At 39.4% G+C, this 15,008-nt stretch overlaps 1 protein-coding gene across 14 annotated transcripts in view; it reads left to right on the forward strand.

The window, feature by feature from the left end:
- The window catches only part of LOC134533636 (protein transport protein Sec31A), a 306,350-nt gene that overhangs the window by 13,816 nt on the left and 277,526 nt on the right, over positions 1 to 15,008 (forward strand). The window lies entirely within an intron of this gene.

Raw genomic sequence — 15,008 nt, forward strand, 5'->3', positions numbered from 1 at the left:
TATCCTGCTGACGTGACGTGCTGCAGCATGTGCTTCCCACGTTCGGATTATACCAATAGATGCATTTAATTTTAAGTATCTATGGATGCCCTCAACATAAACTGGGCATTTTTGTTAGCTTTGATAATACATATCACAGACACTTTTGGTGAAGATTCGCCATCGTTGCTCGAAATTGGTAGCTGTGGGCTTCATACAGTCCATGGTGCTTTCAAAACTGGAATTTCTGCTATACAATTGGACGTTGTTATTTTTTTCAGGCACAGTTACTATTTGTTTATGCATGTACAGTACACTCCCTATTTAACGCGGTTGTCGTGGGACATAACTTTTACCCGCGTTGTTGCATAACCGCGATGTTTCGATGTGACCAAGGTCAAAAGGCATAAAACACCGCCTGTGTTCTAATAGGTCGGCAAGCACGCACAGTATAGACGGCCCGCCTTTGTGCGGACTTTGCATCCGCAGTTTCCACTAAACACGGGTGAAAAAATAAAAATAATAAATTTTAAAGATAAATATTAAATGTTGAATTGTTTTTATTTTTCCGCGTGCCGCGCACAGTTTGTCGCACGGCCTTCGAGCGCGCCACACGCCGCCATACACACGTGCGGCACACAAGCTGCTGCTGCCAGTCTCGTGTTGTTAGCCACAGTATCTGCTTCGTCAGTGTCTGTAACAAAGTAAGTGCAGTGTGTGCGGTTACACACGATTCTGTGGTCAAAGTCTTCTAAAAAGAAAGGCCGTAGTGATACTTCAAACCGAATATGAATCGCAAAGTACCAAGTTTGATTGACAAAATAAAAATTCTAGATTTACTTACAGATAGCTTGTCTTTTGTAGAAGCAGGCCGCAGATACAGGAAAAAAACGATTCTAGCATTCTTACAATAAAAAATAAAGAATCGTTTATCGTGTCAAGTGGTTAAACTTTATTATCCATGCTTACAGTAAATTATAAATGGTCACATGTGGGAAACAAAAATTGCGCCAATTTAATTTTAGCGCAATCAGTGACGCCGTATTAAAAACCGTGTTAAACTTTGTCTTTACTTATTTCACCAAACGCTGTGTCGAGTTGCTGAGTGTGTGTGGCTCGGATCGGCAAGTGTTATATTCCCCAGCCTCTGTTTAAAGGTCGGGAGACCGCTACACATAAACATTTCCGGGACTTGTTTACTACTTAACGGCAAAAGTGGTACAGTATGGTTCACGTAAATATTGGACCACTGGGAATTCCTGGGCAAAGATTAAAAATACGCTAGCCGATTTACTTTACTATTTAATGTTAAAACATTATACCAAAGTAAAAAGATGAACTTGTATAATACAATGAATTACCCAATAATATTACGTCTGTAGGTTTAAGTTGTAACAAAACATTTATATACAGATGTCCAGTAAAGTACCAATTAAGATTCTGGAGTGGAATTTTAAACACCGGACTACCTGATTTTGCCTTGTACGCAGCGACGCTGCTCAGTCAAGTGACTCATGCTCTGCCTTTGTGCTGCGTGAACACATTCCCTCCCCCACTCCCCCTCGTGTTTCTGCCCGCTCTAATCTCTACCTCTCTCCATGTTCTCGGCTCGCCTCTCCCTACCCAGCGCTTGCCGACAACCAAGCCTATCCAACATCAATCCCCAGCCGAGTCACGCTGGATAATGTCGCTGGAAGGTGGGCTTTATCAGGTCCCCTGTCCGATGCTTCATTTGTGAGATAAAGCGACGTTAAGAACTAGTGTTTCAGAAAATATCACTGGGCTGGATTGGACCATAATTTGAAAACCCTACACGATAGAGGAATAATGTACGGAGATATCTTGTTTAGAATTTTACTGCGGACATTTTCTACGCCTAGGCTTTTTTCTGCCCGATGCTTAGTTTGTTAGTTACACCGCAAAATTATCCTAATCGGCTGTCAACCATTTATTCCATTATTATTATTCATTTCTGACTGGGGGACATGGTTTGACCCGCGATATACCCGATTCCGCGATCAATCGGGGCGCGATATACCGGGAGTTTACTGTACCTGCAAGGAGGGCAGATTACATTATAACTGGATCAGAGCTTTTTTTCAAGAAATTTTGTGCAATCAGATGGAATACTGCAGTTGCTGAGCATGCCATGAAATCGTTACCCCACCTAAAGAAATTTGTTAGTGAAGTTTCTATTTCATCTGTGTCTTTCAGTGTAGTGAAAAGTGCTCTTGAAGATAATCTTCTAGAAGTAAAATTGACATTCTTCTACTCTTTGGCATCAGAGCTGGAATTGTTTCTCACAATGTTCTAAAGTGAAGCACCCATGGCACCTTTTCTCTATGATTCACTGGTAGACATTTTATTAGCTTTGGCAGGAAAGTTTTTGAAACCGGAAGTACTGAAGAGCTTTAGGGAGAAACACAATGTATCTCGATTGGATGTAGATAACCAGGAAAATCTATTGACGGCTAACAATATCAAGTTGGGTTATGCACTATGCCATGCCATCAAGATAGAGAAAGTACCAGTAAAGTCTGTCCTGTTACTGAAAAATGATGTTAGGACTTGTCTAAAGGTTATGGTAAAAAAACTTCAAGACAAAAGTCCCCTGAAGTACAAACTTACCAAGGGAATTTCCTTCTTATGTCTGTCTGTGGCTTTAAATTTGGGTGTGAGGAAACAGAGTGTGAATTACAGTTTAGAATGTTGTCTTCAAAACAAGTGGCTATAAGGACAAGAAGCTGATAACATTGAGTGATCATATCAGTTGGTATGTTCCTCGCAAGATTCTGAAGCACTGTTCTCGTCTTTTTCTCGAGAAGACTGGCGCCTTGATCACTTGTTGATGCTCATTCTTAAGGCACATACAGTAGCTGCCAAAACAGGCCTTCTAAAGTTTGTGAGGATGATGTTGGTACTTTCCCATGGAAATGCATCATTGGAAAGAAGATTTTCAGTGAATTCTAATCTGCTGACTGAAAACTTGCAGGAAGAAATACTGATCGCACAAAGACAGATGTACGACTTTGTTCAACGTTCTGGAGGTGTAGAGCATGTTGATATCACCAAGTCCATGTTACAGTATGTAAGAAATTTTAGTTGGAGGCATAAGGAAGCCCTGCAAACAAAACAAAAAGAAAAGGAAGCTACAGACAAGAAGAAGGCAGAAAAAGAAGAGTTGAAGAGGAGATCAAGGCATTGCAGTTGAAGAAGGCTCGAGTGTTGGATTTGGCTCGTTCTGAAGCAAGTGCAATATACACAAAAGTTGAGTCACTGCGAAATTTATGGGAACTTCCTTTTACTTATGTTTTTGCAAAAGTAAGTGTGTGAAATATTTGTAGCAGCATGTTTTATTTGCCATCAATTGAGTTACTTTGGCCACGCCTGGAAGAAGGTATTTTTTTTTACTAATTTAAGTGAGTTGAAATACTTTGAAACCTGTCAATATACTGTTATGCAGTTTTTTCAGTTTTGTGGAATGTCATAATTGTGCTACAGAAAACCTGGAAAAGTTCAGTTTTAGACCTGGAAAACCTGGAAAAATCAGGGAATTTCATTTACTAGATCTGGTAGACACCCTGCATTTGGTTGTTAATGGCAGCCACATAAACTGTTTTGGTTTAGCAATTTTAGGAACATATTTACTGCAGAATTTCTTTGATATCTGAAACCTTTATTTACATATGTTTATTTTGTTTTTTAGTCGCATCCGTTTCATTATAGATAAACAGACCGTGTATGCTTCTAGTGTGTCATATGGTAGTAGATCAGTTGTGACTATTGATTTATACACCATTTCAACTCTTTCATTGTCCATGAATAAAGAATACCAGTGTTTTCTGTTGAAGTCTACTTTTCCGCTGCCGTTACATGTGAGAAAACAATTATAATATCTACTTAAATGATTGCTTGTTTCAAGTCTCAAATTTCAAAAAATATCCATGTTTTAATCATTTATGTGATTTTTTGGCTATTGTTTCGTGTGATAGTTTTGAAATAAATTGTATTATGTGTTTTGTGCTTAAAATATTGTGTATAGTTCATATTGTTTATAGTGTTTAAGAACGTGTTTTATACCAATGTGATTTGTTTTGAGTTGAAGTGATTTAAATGGTGTGTTTTAGATTGCATACATGATTTTATTAGGTTAAGATGCAGTGTTTGTTGTGAAACTAAAATATCAATATCACTACTTGGCTATTTATAGTCCAACAACCAAGTAATGCTCAATGGAATATTCCAATATATGAAAAATATATCACTTTACTTGTCTTCATCTGTTACAGCTAACTCTTACGCTGATAAGCCTTGTCTTCACAGATATGGATATGGATGTTTCTTTTAAAAATAAATTCTAAACTTCGTGAATATCTTTCCTGCTTTTGACCCCCATCTAACATTAATAACAAAAAACTTTGCCACTGATAAACTTTTCGATGTTTCAGTTTCTGACGAAATGTCCTTTAAGATTTAAAATAAATTATGTAACTGAAACATGTTAAGTTCTTGTTTTGAAAATTATTTGGTGTCCTTACACATCAGGTAATTTACTAACAGAAAAAAATCTAAATAGAATACTCCTGTAGGTTAAATTGTTTGTGGCTTGGTACTGATACACCCCTCGTGCCCAAATTTATTATTATTTTAAATTAATCAAAAAAGTCCTTGGAAACTGCAGGGCAAAATATTAAGAAAATATTACCTTAATCACCAGAGGGGGCACGAGACGGTGAACAAGACAAAATTTATACTCCCTGCACACTAGGAACTTGGGAGTTCGTGGATCGTTACAATGAAGAAGGTATTTGATAAATAAATACACAAAATCGGTAGCATAGTCTATAGGTTTTCCTAGTTTATTATTAAGGAATTTCGTGTTGGCATTATTTATACCTGACAATAAAAATCTCAGTAATTAACAAAATTAAAAGGGGCACCCCGGCATTATTTAAAACAATTCATATTACAACCAAACAATCAAATGAATACATTAACAAAATTTCAAATATAGCTCCCAACGATTACATATATATATATGAGATTCCTCGATTTTCCAGATTCTTGAGGATGACGTCCTTAAAACACTGCTCGCTGGTATCTTTGTTTTAGTTCCTTCTATTTAAGTGAAAAAAAATATATAGATCTCATATCACCCGGGTCTTTCCAGGATGTCCTCGGACTGCCGGCCAAACTCTTCTAACAAGGGGGGGGGGGGGGGGGGGGGGATCAGCTGGAGGTCCCGAAGATCATGCGGGGGCAATTTTGTCCCTCCGTAACTTCGACCCTGTCTGAAACACAGACCAAATTCAAAACGAATTAGACCTGCGTCCAGACAGTCATACACAGTTGGCACGAAAGCCAACAACGGGAATTTGGGGGAAAAAAAAGGATTACTCACCAAACAGGGTGTGGAAACAGGGCTCGTGAGATGTCTCGCGCCGACATCAGGATGACGCGCACCGAGAATCCGCGGATGCGCGAAGGTAACCAGAATTTTTGGAATTAAATATAAATAAAAAATATTTAACTACGCATGACTTTTCTAAAAACTACCTCTGCCTGGCTACTGTACAAATGGGATCACATCCCTTAAGTAACTGACTACATCTTTTGTGCAACGGAAAAACGCCGTTCCCGCGAAAAGCCTCTTAGCGCAGAGGATGCCGAGAACACGTGGTCAGTAGCCAAGCTCAGAGAACTAAGTGCCCGCGGTGGCGGACAAGACTTCTAATTAAAACGGGCGCTGAAGCCCTAGGAAGGAGGGGGAAGGTTCGGTTCTAAGCCGAAGATTTCCGAAGGAGTCCGAGGCGGGCGTGACAAGAACATGACATGCGCGCTCTCTACCGGACCGAAACGAAGGCAACGAACAATCGACTTCTACAGGCCGCGAGAAGAAAGCATAGTGCCTTATGGCACCGCGACGCTGCTTTCTAGCGGCATAAGGGGGAACTACTTGAGGCGGTGAGCTGACTTGCCACCAGGTGTCATGAGGGTGAGCTCTGCACGCTGGCGACCAGGCCCGCGGTTACATTTTCCTCCGCTAGATGTCGGGGATGTGTCTTGTCGGACCAGGGAGAAGGTTTTGCATCAGGTCATCGTCCCGTCCGGTCACTGCTCCTAGCTTGATTTCTCAGAACTAAAGTGAGGTGGAGAGAGAGGAAGGGGGGGCAGAAATAGCCACTAAGGTGGGAACGCAGCTCCACTGGAGACTGCTTTGTGACGAGACATGCTATTCTCAGCAGGCCTCTACAAGGTAGCAGCTTGCAGCCCAGGAGCTGCTCAAAGCAGTTTTGGTCATGCAGGGAATTAAAATTACAAACTCGGGACGTGACTGCAGGCGAGAGAAATTTCAACCGGGTGACCATGTCCACATTAGACAGCAAAATATCAGATTGGCCCCCTGGGAAGGGGCTTCGGTCCACTGGCACAAAGTTTAAATCCGTAGCGTACACCGGCCTAACAAAAAGTAAATCACCCTCATTAACAAGCAGATAAATTAAAAAAAATAAGAAATCCCAAAAATTTTAAAATTATAGAATAAAAAAATTAAAAAAAAGTGACGAAATGCCTAATTTCCGGCACATACTCCCCCGCTTGAATGCGGAGCATATAGGGAAAATAAAAAAAACAACACTTACACTTCTCAGTAAAACTAGTACCAGGTCCGCCTGTATCCTACTACTTACAAAAAATTATGTTGATCAAATCGAAGGTGTATTATAATTGTCTAAATCACCCTTAACGGTGAATGATGTAATTCGGAAAGTTGATCTCAGATGTTGGGAATGATGTCACGTGACAAAACTCTAAACATGGGCGCTGTGAGGCGGGCCGAAAACACTGGGCCGGAACCGGAACTTGGTCCGTCGGGTGCCAGTTATGAAAGGTGGGGATTTGTGTACCCCTGAAAATAGTCTTTCCATAAGAAGCCGAAGGCATTGGGACTCAGCCCTGCACAGTCAGGCGATGGGGAAGACGGTCAAATTTGCTGCTTGCCCGAAGGCGAAACACAACCTCTCTCCTAGAGTGACACAGGACCTAAGGGTGGAATTCCCTTGGCGGAATTTTAAATTATTGGTGATGAAAACCCCAAAAGATCAACGATCCGTAGGAATGAATGGATTTAAAAATATTAAATATTCGATAAATTAAGAAATTTCAGCGCATACCACTCTGATGTTTATTATTATTAATTAATATTTATTATTTAAAAGTATTCTTCAAACAAAACGATAAATGAATGACTCTTCGCACTCAAATTTAAATTATTTAAAGAAATGTAAAATGCAATAAACCAACAATTATAAATCAAAAAGGGATAAATTATAATGGAGCGGTTAGATCTTCCATGACTGCTGATAGGCTTCGCACTGCCTGAGAGGGGGTTTGAACATAGGCCGTCCAAAGATGAGTGGTGGGAATGTAACCCAAAGAACACTCGAAAATGGTCATGAGATTTTTCACTCAGAGGACCTGGTCATGGCTCGTTGGCTCAGAGGACCCTAACTTTTGCGCCGCTCGTTGGCTAGCTTGACCTAGCTATTTTAGAAAAACACATAAAATAAACCAGTTTGCCGTCTGGAAGTCACGTAGCTCTTACTTAAATAAACCATATCATCGATAACGATGTAAAAGAAATACAACTTTGGGGTAGAATGCAAAAGAAAAAAGAAAAATGGCTAGATGTGACAGCTTCAGTGCTCAGACTCTATGTACGTCACTGTACATCACATTTACATACAAGGAAAATAAAGAAATAAACATGTAAAAGTATTAACTAGTGGTGCACCGATGCGGATACCGATGAATCGTAATCGGCGATTATGGGTACTTACCGATTAATCGTAATCGGCGATTATCTTAACGATTACTTTGCCTATTATTTACGTCCCGGCGTAAAGTAGGTTTTTACCCTGTAATATTTTGTTACACATTTTAGGATGAAATATGGTAATATTTGTATATATTACAAAATTCATCCAACTCAGTCATATCATAATTACAGATATTTCGTTACGTTTAATAAATCTCATTGCCTCAAACAATAAAAAATTCATTTTTCCTACACGTTTATTTACGTTTCGTCTTTTGTTTAGTGGCCTTGTACATTACGTATAGCCAGAGAAGGAAAATAGATGGCACGCAATCAAAATACCACAAACAGTTGCAGTGGATTCTATGACAATCAATCTTTTCGAGTCGTAGTAGCGGTTCAAAATCGTGGTCCCGATACCTTCTAGTTTTTATCACTGTTTTTTACAAACTCGTTATGGGCGTCTTTGGTAACATTATCCGTTTGTTATTTGTATGACATGAAAAGTGAAAAAGTATTTATAATTTTATATATTCAGTCAACATAAATAAAATCACATGTGCTAGTATTGGTTTTTAGTCATTTTTATATAATTATAGTGAGATGGCGAGTAGGGAGAAAAAAAGTGAAGTGTGGAAACATTTTTCTATAAACTCAAGTGAACAAAATAAAGCACCATGTTTACATTGCTAAACGGTAATTTCTTGATGCAACCTTATTTGATAGTCAATAATAATGCTAGTTTTCCACAACAAAAACTTACCCATTGTAAATTGCAATTATTAGACTGTAGTTCAAGTTGTTTACAATAACAAATATAAATAGAAGTTAATTTAATTTACACTTTGCATTGACTTCATAGTGTATTTTATATATTTTTATACTGTTATTATAACTGTATTCTCGATTTTACCTAATCTTGTTATTAAATTCACATGGGAATAAAAATTTTTGTGTGCATTATTACACTTAAAAAAATTTCTTCATTATAATCGGTAACTGAATCGGTATCTGCCGATTATTGCTCTCATAATCGTTAATCTAATCGGTAAAGTCATATCGGTGCACCACTAGTATTAACGCAACATCAGTAAAAAAAAAACACTACAAACTTTATTCTTGCTTACTTTACGAATTATGGTTATTAAAAAAAAGGAACGTAATCAGAAATTAAATATATAAAATCTTGGAACAAAATTCATAAAGATTCAAAAAACAAAACCCATCAGAGAGGTATTACTAAGTAAAAAAATGACAACTCTTTGCGTCGATTAGCTTTTTAAAGACTGAACTTACGTAAGTAAAAAAATTAAAAATTAAAATATCTTAAATTACCTTGAATGTGCTAGCCTAGAAACGGGATGCTTAAACAAGCCCAAATTAATTCAGTGGACCTCTCGTTGGGGGTTAAAAGTATTTCACCACTCTCGGGATTACCTTAAATATTAAAATGAGACTAGTCACCTCGTAGCTGCTTAATTTCAGGGGAATACGTATTATGATACGCTTGATTTTATTATTATTAATGAGCTAAAAGAAAAGATAAAAAATATGTCTGTTGCCCTACTACTTGTAATAGAAGCCGAATTAATTCCATGTCCTTTGACTGTAACACTTTATGAGTCAAACACAAGGTTGATAACTGAATAGGGTCCATTTGAACTTTGTTTGAATTATTTAAAATAAATCCTTAAAATCATTTAATAAATAAAAAATTAAATTTCAAGCTTAACCTTAAAGTACCTGTAAGCTTACAACTATTTATGCCGTTGTTATATTAATGAAATGAAATTCATTCCGTTGATCTCAGATTTTGGATATCGTGTAGGAACACAAAATGGGCGCTGTGAGGGAGGCCGAAAAGCACTGAGGCCGAAACAAGGGAAATGCGTCCTTGAGCACTCAGTGACTAATGGGGACTGTAACCCCTGTAAATGGGTATGGTAACCCGTAACTTACAAACTAAATTGGGAATATAACCCCTGTACATAATTGTTTCGCTGTCCATAAGAAGTCTAAGGCATTGAGTCATAGCTCTGCACAATCTGACGATGGATCAGACGAAATATATGAATTTAATACTTGCTTAAAAAGCGAAGTACACCTCGGTCCCGGATACCTACATTTATTAACTGACATAAGTAGGGGGAGCACGCCGGTTCTGGGACAGTGTCAACAAACGACAGGTGCACGTGCACCTGTCGTGCACCTGTCGTGAACAGGTGCAGGTGTGACAGGTGTTTTTTCGACAGGTGTTTTTTCGACAGGTGTTTTTTGACAGGTGTTTTTTGACAGGTGCATGTGTGACAGGTGCATGTGTGACAGGTGCTTGTCTGGGTTGGTGACGTCACGTGGAGGGTGGTTGGATGTATTGATCGTGAGCCAACTTCGGTAGGATCGATATATCTCGTCGGGTAACTTCGGGCGTGTTCGTTGCGGAGGGGGAGGTGGAGGGTGAGGGGGTGTGTGTGTATGTTTCTAAATGAGGGGTCTAGGTAGCGCTAGTGTCGCGCCCCGGAATTATTTTTACAAGTATAAAAATGTGAGGGGTGGCGACGGTTGGATTCGAACCTTCGTTTCTGGATTGTTAGTCCGTCATGCTAACCACAGGACCACGAGACCATATTGGAGAAAATAATTTCAGATGTTGTATATATATGCTTATAAAATATTTATTTTTTTAAAAGAGAAGGTATATATATATATTTTTTATACTGCAAATTTAAAAACAGGCGGCCGCCATGTTTATTTTTTTTATAGTGTTAAGCGGTAAATTTAAACGAGGCGCATCGGCTGCTATGCGGCCGCCATGTTTATTTTTTTATAGTGCTAGTCGGCCAATTTAAACGGCGGGAAATTTAAAAAAAAAAAATGTATAGTGTCGGCTGCTAGTCGGCCGCCATGTTTTATTTTTTTTTATAGTGCTAAGCGGCAAATTTAAAAAAAACGGGCCGGCCGCCATGTTTATTTCAACATTGGAAAAAAAAATAATAATTTCGACTGCTAGGAAGTAACCAGAACAGCCAACTTTGGAAAAAAAAATTAAATAATATTATATATATATGTATGACAATCGATTGCTGAAAGTCGCCATCTTGTAGTACAGCATACCAGGCCGCCGTCTTGTAGCATAGCACACCAGGCCGCCATCATCTTGTAGCACAGCATACCAGGCCGCCATCTTTTTTTTTCTTCCCCATTTATAGTCATTGTTTTTGTTTTTTTGCATTTCTCTCAAGTTTGAATATAAAAGAAAGTATTATTTCGTCAGCCACTACTCTATGACTATAGTAGTAGTAGTAGTAGATGCCAAATTTTGAAAAAACACACACACACTGAAGTGTAGCCATGTTTTCTTATAGTACTAGACCAGTATAGTCATAGTATGCTTAATTTGGTGTGTAGCATGTCTGTCTATAATAATAATAAATAAAAAAAAGCTATAGGCATTACTTATGTTTATAGCGTGTTATGATAAAAAAAATAATTATACTTTACGTATTTCAGCGAATTCAAACACATTTGTTGTGTTAAAGACATAATGTTCTCTCGTAGTGTGTGTATTGTGGAAATGAAACATATATACAGTAGTATGAATTACTTAAAAAAAAGAATATTATTTATAATATATATATATATCACCAAATTTTATTTTTAAAAAAAAAGTATGCTTATTACGTCACTTGTCATTTAAAAGAAAAGGTATTGTGCATTTATAGGCATTATATATTTAAAAAAAAAAAATTAAAATATATGTTTTCCCAAGGGGTGTTGGAGCCGCGCAGACGACGACGATGGCGCGTACTCCCAACGGCCCTTTTGTTCGTCCCCCCAAGTGTAAATTAAATAATGACTCAGACAGCCAGGTGTCCGCATAGGGGACGCCGCTCGCAGAGGGGTGCCGGCTGCAACCGAAGACCGCTTCGAACCCTTCTCCCCCAGTGTAATTTTTTTAATTAAATAATGACTCATACACTGGCAGCTGTCCGCTCCCAGAGGGGTGGCGACCGCCGCAGCCGAAGAGAGTTTAAATGTATATTCTTCCAAAGTTAAAATATATATATTTTTTCCCCAACACTTAAAAAAAAATATTACGTCTATCTGGTGTGTTAGTTACCTGTACCTGCCATTTGATTAATACCAGGTAAAAGTAACTTGTAATAATAATAATATTATTATTTTTGCCATAGTCTCGTTTACGTAAATGTTTCTGTTCAACTATAATGTATGTATGTATATATATTATTTTTTCACACAGCAGTTTTTTTTTTTTACGAGTAGCGCATTGCTACATAAATTATATTAAATAGTACGTTTATTTTTCCAAACAAAAACAGAGTTTTAAACATTAACAGCAGTCTACCATGACCGCATAGTTCTTTACACGTATTACCAATTTTCTGCATACTAAGTTACCAGCCACAAGTAACACATAATGGGTATTGAAATAATGTAGTCAACACAATGATATTACTTAGTTTAAAAAAAAAATTATTTTTTACCCCCTCCCCTACCCCGCTGGGCGTCCATTGCCATCAGCTTGGCCACGACTTCGCCGCTAGGCAGAGCCGGCACCTTCTGCTTCGTAGCAGGTAGCCGGACCCCTCTTTGTTCGTCGGCTGTTAGCGGCCGACCCCAGGGACATGTCCCAGAGGGGCCCGCCACCAACAGCAGCGGCGAAGTCTTGGCCGGCGGTGTTGGAGGAGGAGGGGGAGACGACGGCCCTTCCAGCAGGTCTTCTGCGAAGAAGGCCGCCGCAATGTCTGCTGGTATACCGGTCCCCACACCCTCCTCCACCTCTTCCTCGAAGAAGGAGGCCGCCAACGCTGATGGTATCCTTTCCATTTGTCTTGGGGTTGGGGAGATCTGTAGAACGTCACACAAATTTCAGGCATCCTATCAAGAGGACGATTTATATAAATTTAAAAAAAAAACAGGGGAATATTTTATTTTTACGTTAAATCAGGATAGATTGAATATACTTTGAGAGGCAACTTGAAACAAACTTTTATTTTTACGTTAAATCAGGATAGATTGAATATACTTTGAGAGGCAACTTGAAACAAACTTTTATTTTTACGTTAAATCAGGATAGATTGAATATACTTTGAGAGGCAACTTGAAACAAACTTTTATTTACGTTAAATCAGGATAGATTGAATATACTTTGAGAGGCAACTTGAAACAAACTTTTATTTTTACGTTAAATCATGATAGATTGAATAATATGCAAGCTAACATGGTTAAAGGGAATATATATTTTTTTCAAAAACATCTCTACACATTTTCTTTAACATACCGATGGTTTTTCTCTCCACACGCATAATGGAAAGGATCATGGCGCGGCGCGGTGGGGGGAGGTGAACACACCCCTCTCGGGATAAGTTTTTTTCTTTTGTGTGTGGGGGGAGGCGGAAGAAGCGCTGTTGTTTGTCTTCAACCCCCACACACACACATACATATATACACGCTTGAAAACCCTCCGAGCAGGGGAGGAGTGGTGAGCGCTGTTGTGTTCCTGCAACCACTGCTCGGAGGTTACGTCAGCAGTGTTCGTCTCACTGGTGAACGTAATCAGAGGGAAAAAAAAAAAAAAGGAAATATTTACAATTATTAGGAGGGATCGGGCGAGGCACGAGTTTTAAAGGACACAGATCTTTATGTCCCCAAGGTAATGTGCTGACACCGTCTTCAGAAAGCCAACACTTATCGTCTCCTGAAGACAGTGCTACCTTGTTCACTCGCTCCGTAAACACGGCGTGGCCTCGCGAACGGAAATGGTATTGACTGCCTAGAATCCGTGAATTTTTAAGCAAGCAATCCAGGTAATGAGGGAACAGAAGTGATCGGATTACGTTGGCCTTAACTCCTTTCGCTTTACGCATACAAGAACCATCCTCCATCTTGTATGCGTAGAGTTTCGGGCGAAGACCCACGTATTCCGTAATGATCTTGCCAGCGGCTTCATCTTTCATCACCCCTGTTACACCCTTGTTGACTAAGGGGAAGCGTTGATCATTACCTGGCGCATAATTTGACGTGTCGAAACGTGAAGCTAAGTCGGGTCGAATGGAATCGTAAACGTTATCACACTGAACGTGGTAAATTAACGAATCAGTGTCCGAGTACAAGAGATGCAGAGACTGTGGAGGGAATTTTTTTTGCATGTAGTTATAATGAAAGTCATATAAAATCAATTTTGACAAATCTAAAATGGCGACACCCGTGTACAAAGGTTTATCGAAGGTTATCGAACCTTTCTGCAACTCTATGAGAACTAGATTTTCATCGACGATTTGCCGACCATTGAATGTCGGACGACCAATCAGCTCGGCTGCCCCATAAATACTTTCGTAACACGAAGCGATGCGAATGTCTCTGTGTCTTCTAGAATCCTCTAAACTTTTACCGTAAACAGCATTCGATAGTAACTTAAAAAACGATTTTTCGAAGGGATTCGCAGCCTGGGCACGATGCTCAGCATTAAAGGTTATGTAATCTTTTATCCAGGCCGCCTGTTCAAACTGCAGCACGCGGTGAACCTGGCCGATGACCGCCCCATACCGAACGTAGTGCCGCAGTGTTTTAGCATGAACAACATAATTATTACGCGGCGCGAGAGTTAACAATAATTTACTCATTCGCCCGTTTGGCGGTACGCCATTCACAGGGGCCAGAGGCAGATCTGATAGGCGGTCATGACAATCATCGGGAAAGGTCAAATCCACTTCCGCGAAATATGACGTATCGCCATCTATGTCAATGGCGTTGAAATCCCAACTCGCATACTCATCCCTGGGAACCCACTCAAATTTGCCCACAGGAAGTTTATCTAACATTGTGTGAGCATACAAAGCGTTTACATCGAAATAGCAGATGTACGAAGACGGAAGGCTCGGGTCGTGAGTGGACATGTGAACATTATTGGCTTTCGCGTGACGTCGACTAACGTTTGTTATACCTCCACGAACGGCTGACTCTAGGAAGAGGTATATATCCGGGTCGGTTATCAGCTCAAGACGCACACCGGTTTTAAATAAAAGTGCATCCCATGCGAGCTAGGGAGCGGTAATGTAATGGGCAGGATCTAATGAATAATATTGTAAGCAAACGAAACGAAACGATTCGAATATGTCGGCCAGCAAACAAGTATCCACCTTAAGATAACTAAGTGCGTACTCTTTCAATGTGGCACAATGGAAGACGTCCCAAG

This window comes from Bacillus rossius, chromosome 7, assembly GCF_032445375.1.
Source record: "Bacillus rossius redtenbacheri isolate Brsri chromosome 7, Brsri_v3, whole genome shotgun sequence".
Classification (NCBI taxonomy): Eukaryota; Metazoa; Arthropoda; class Insecta; order Phasmatodea; family Bacillidae; genus Bacillus; species Bacillus rossius.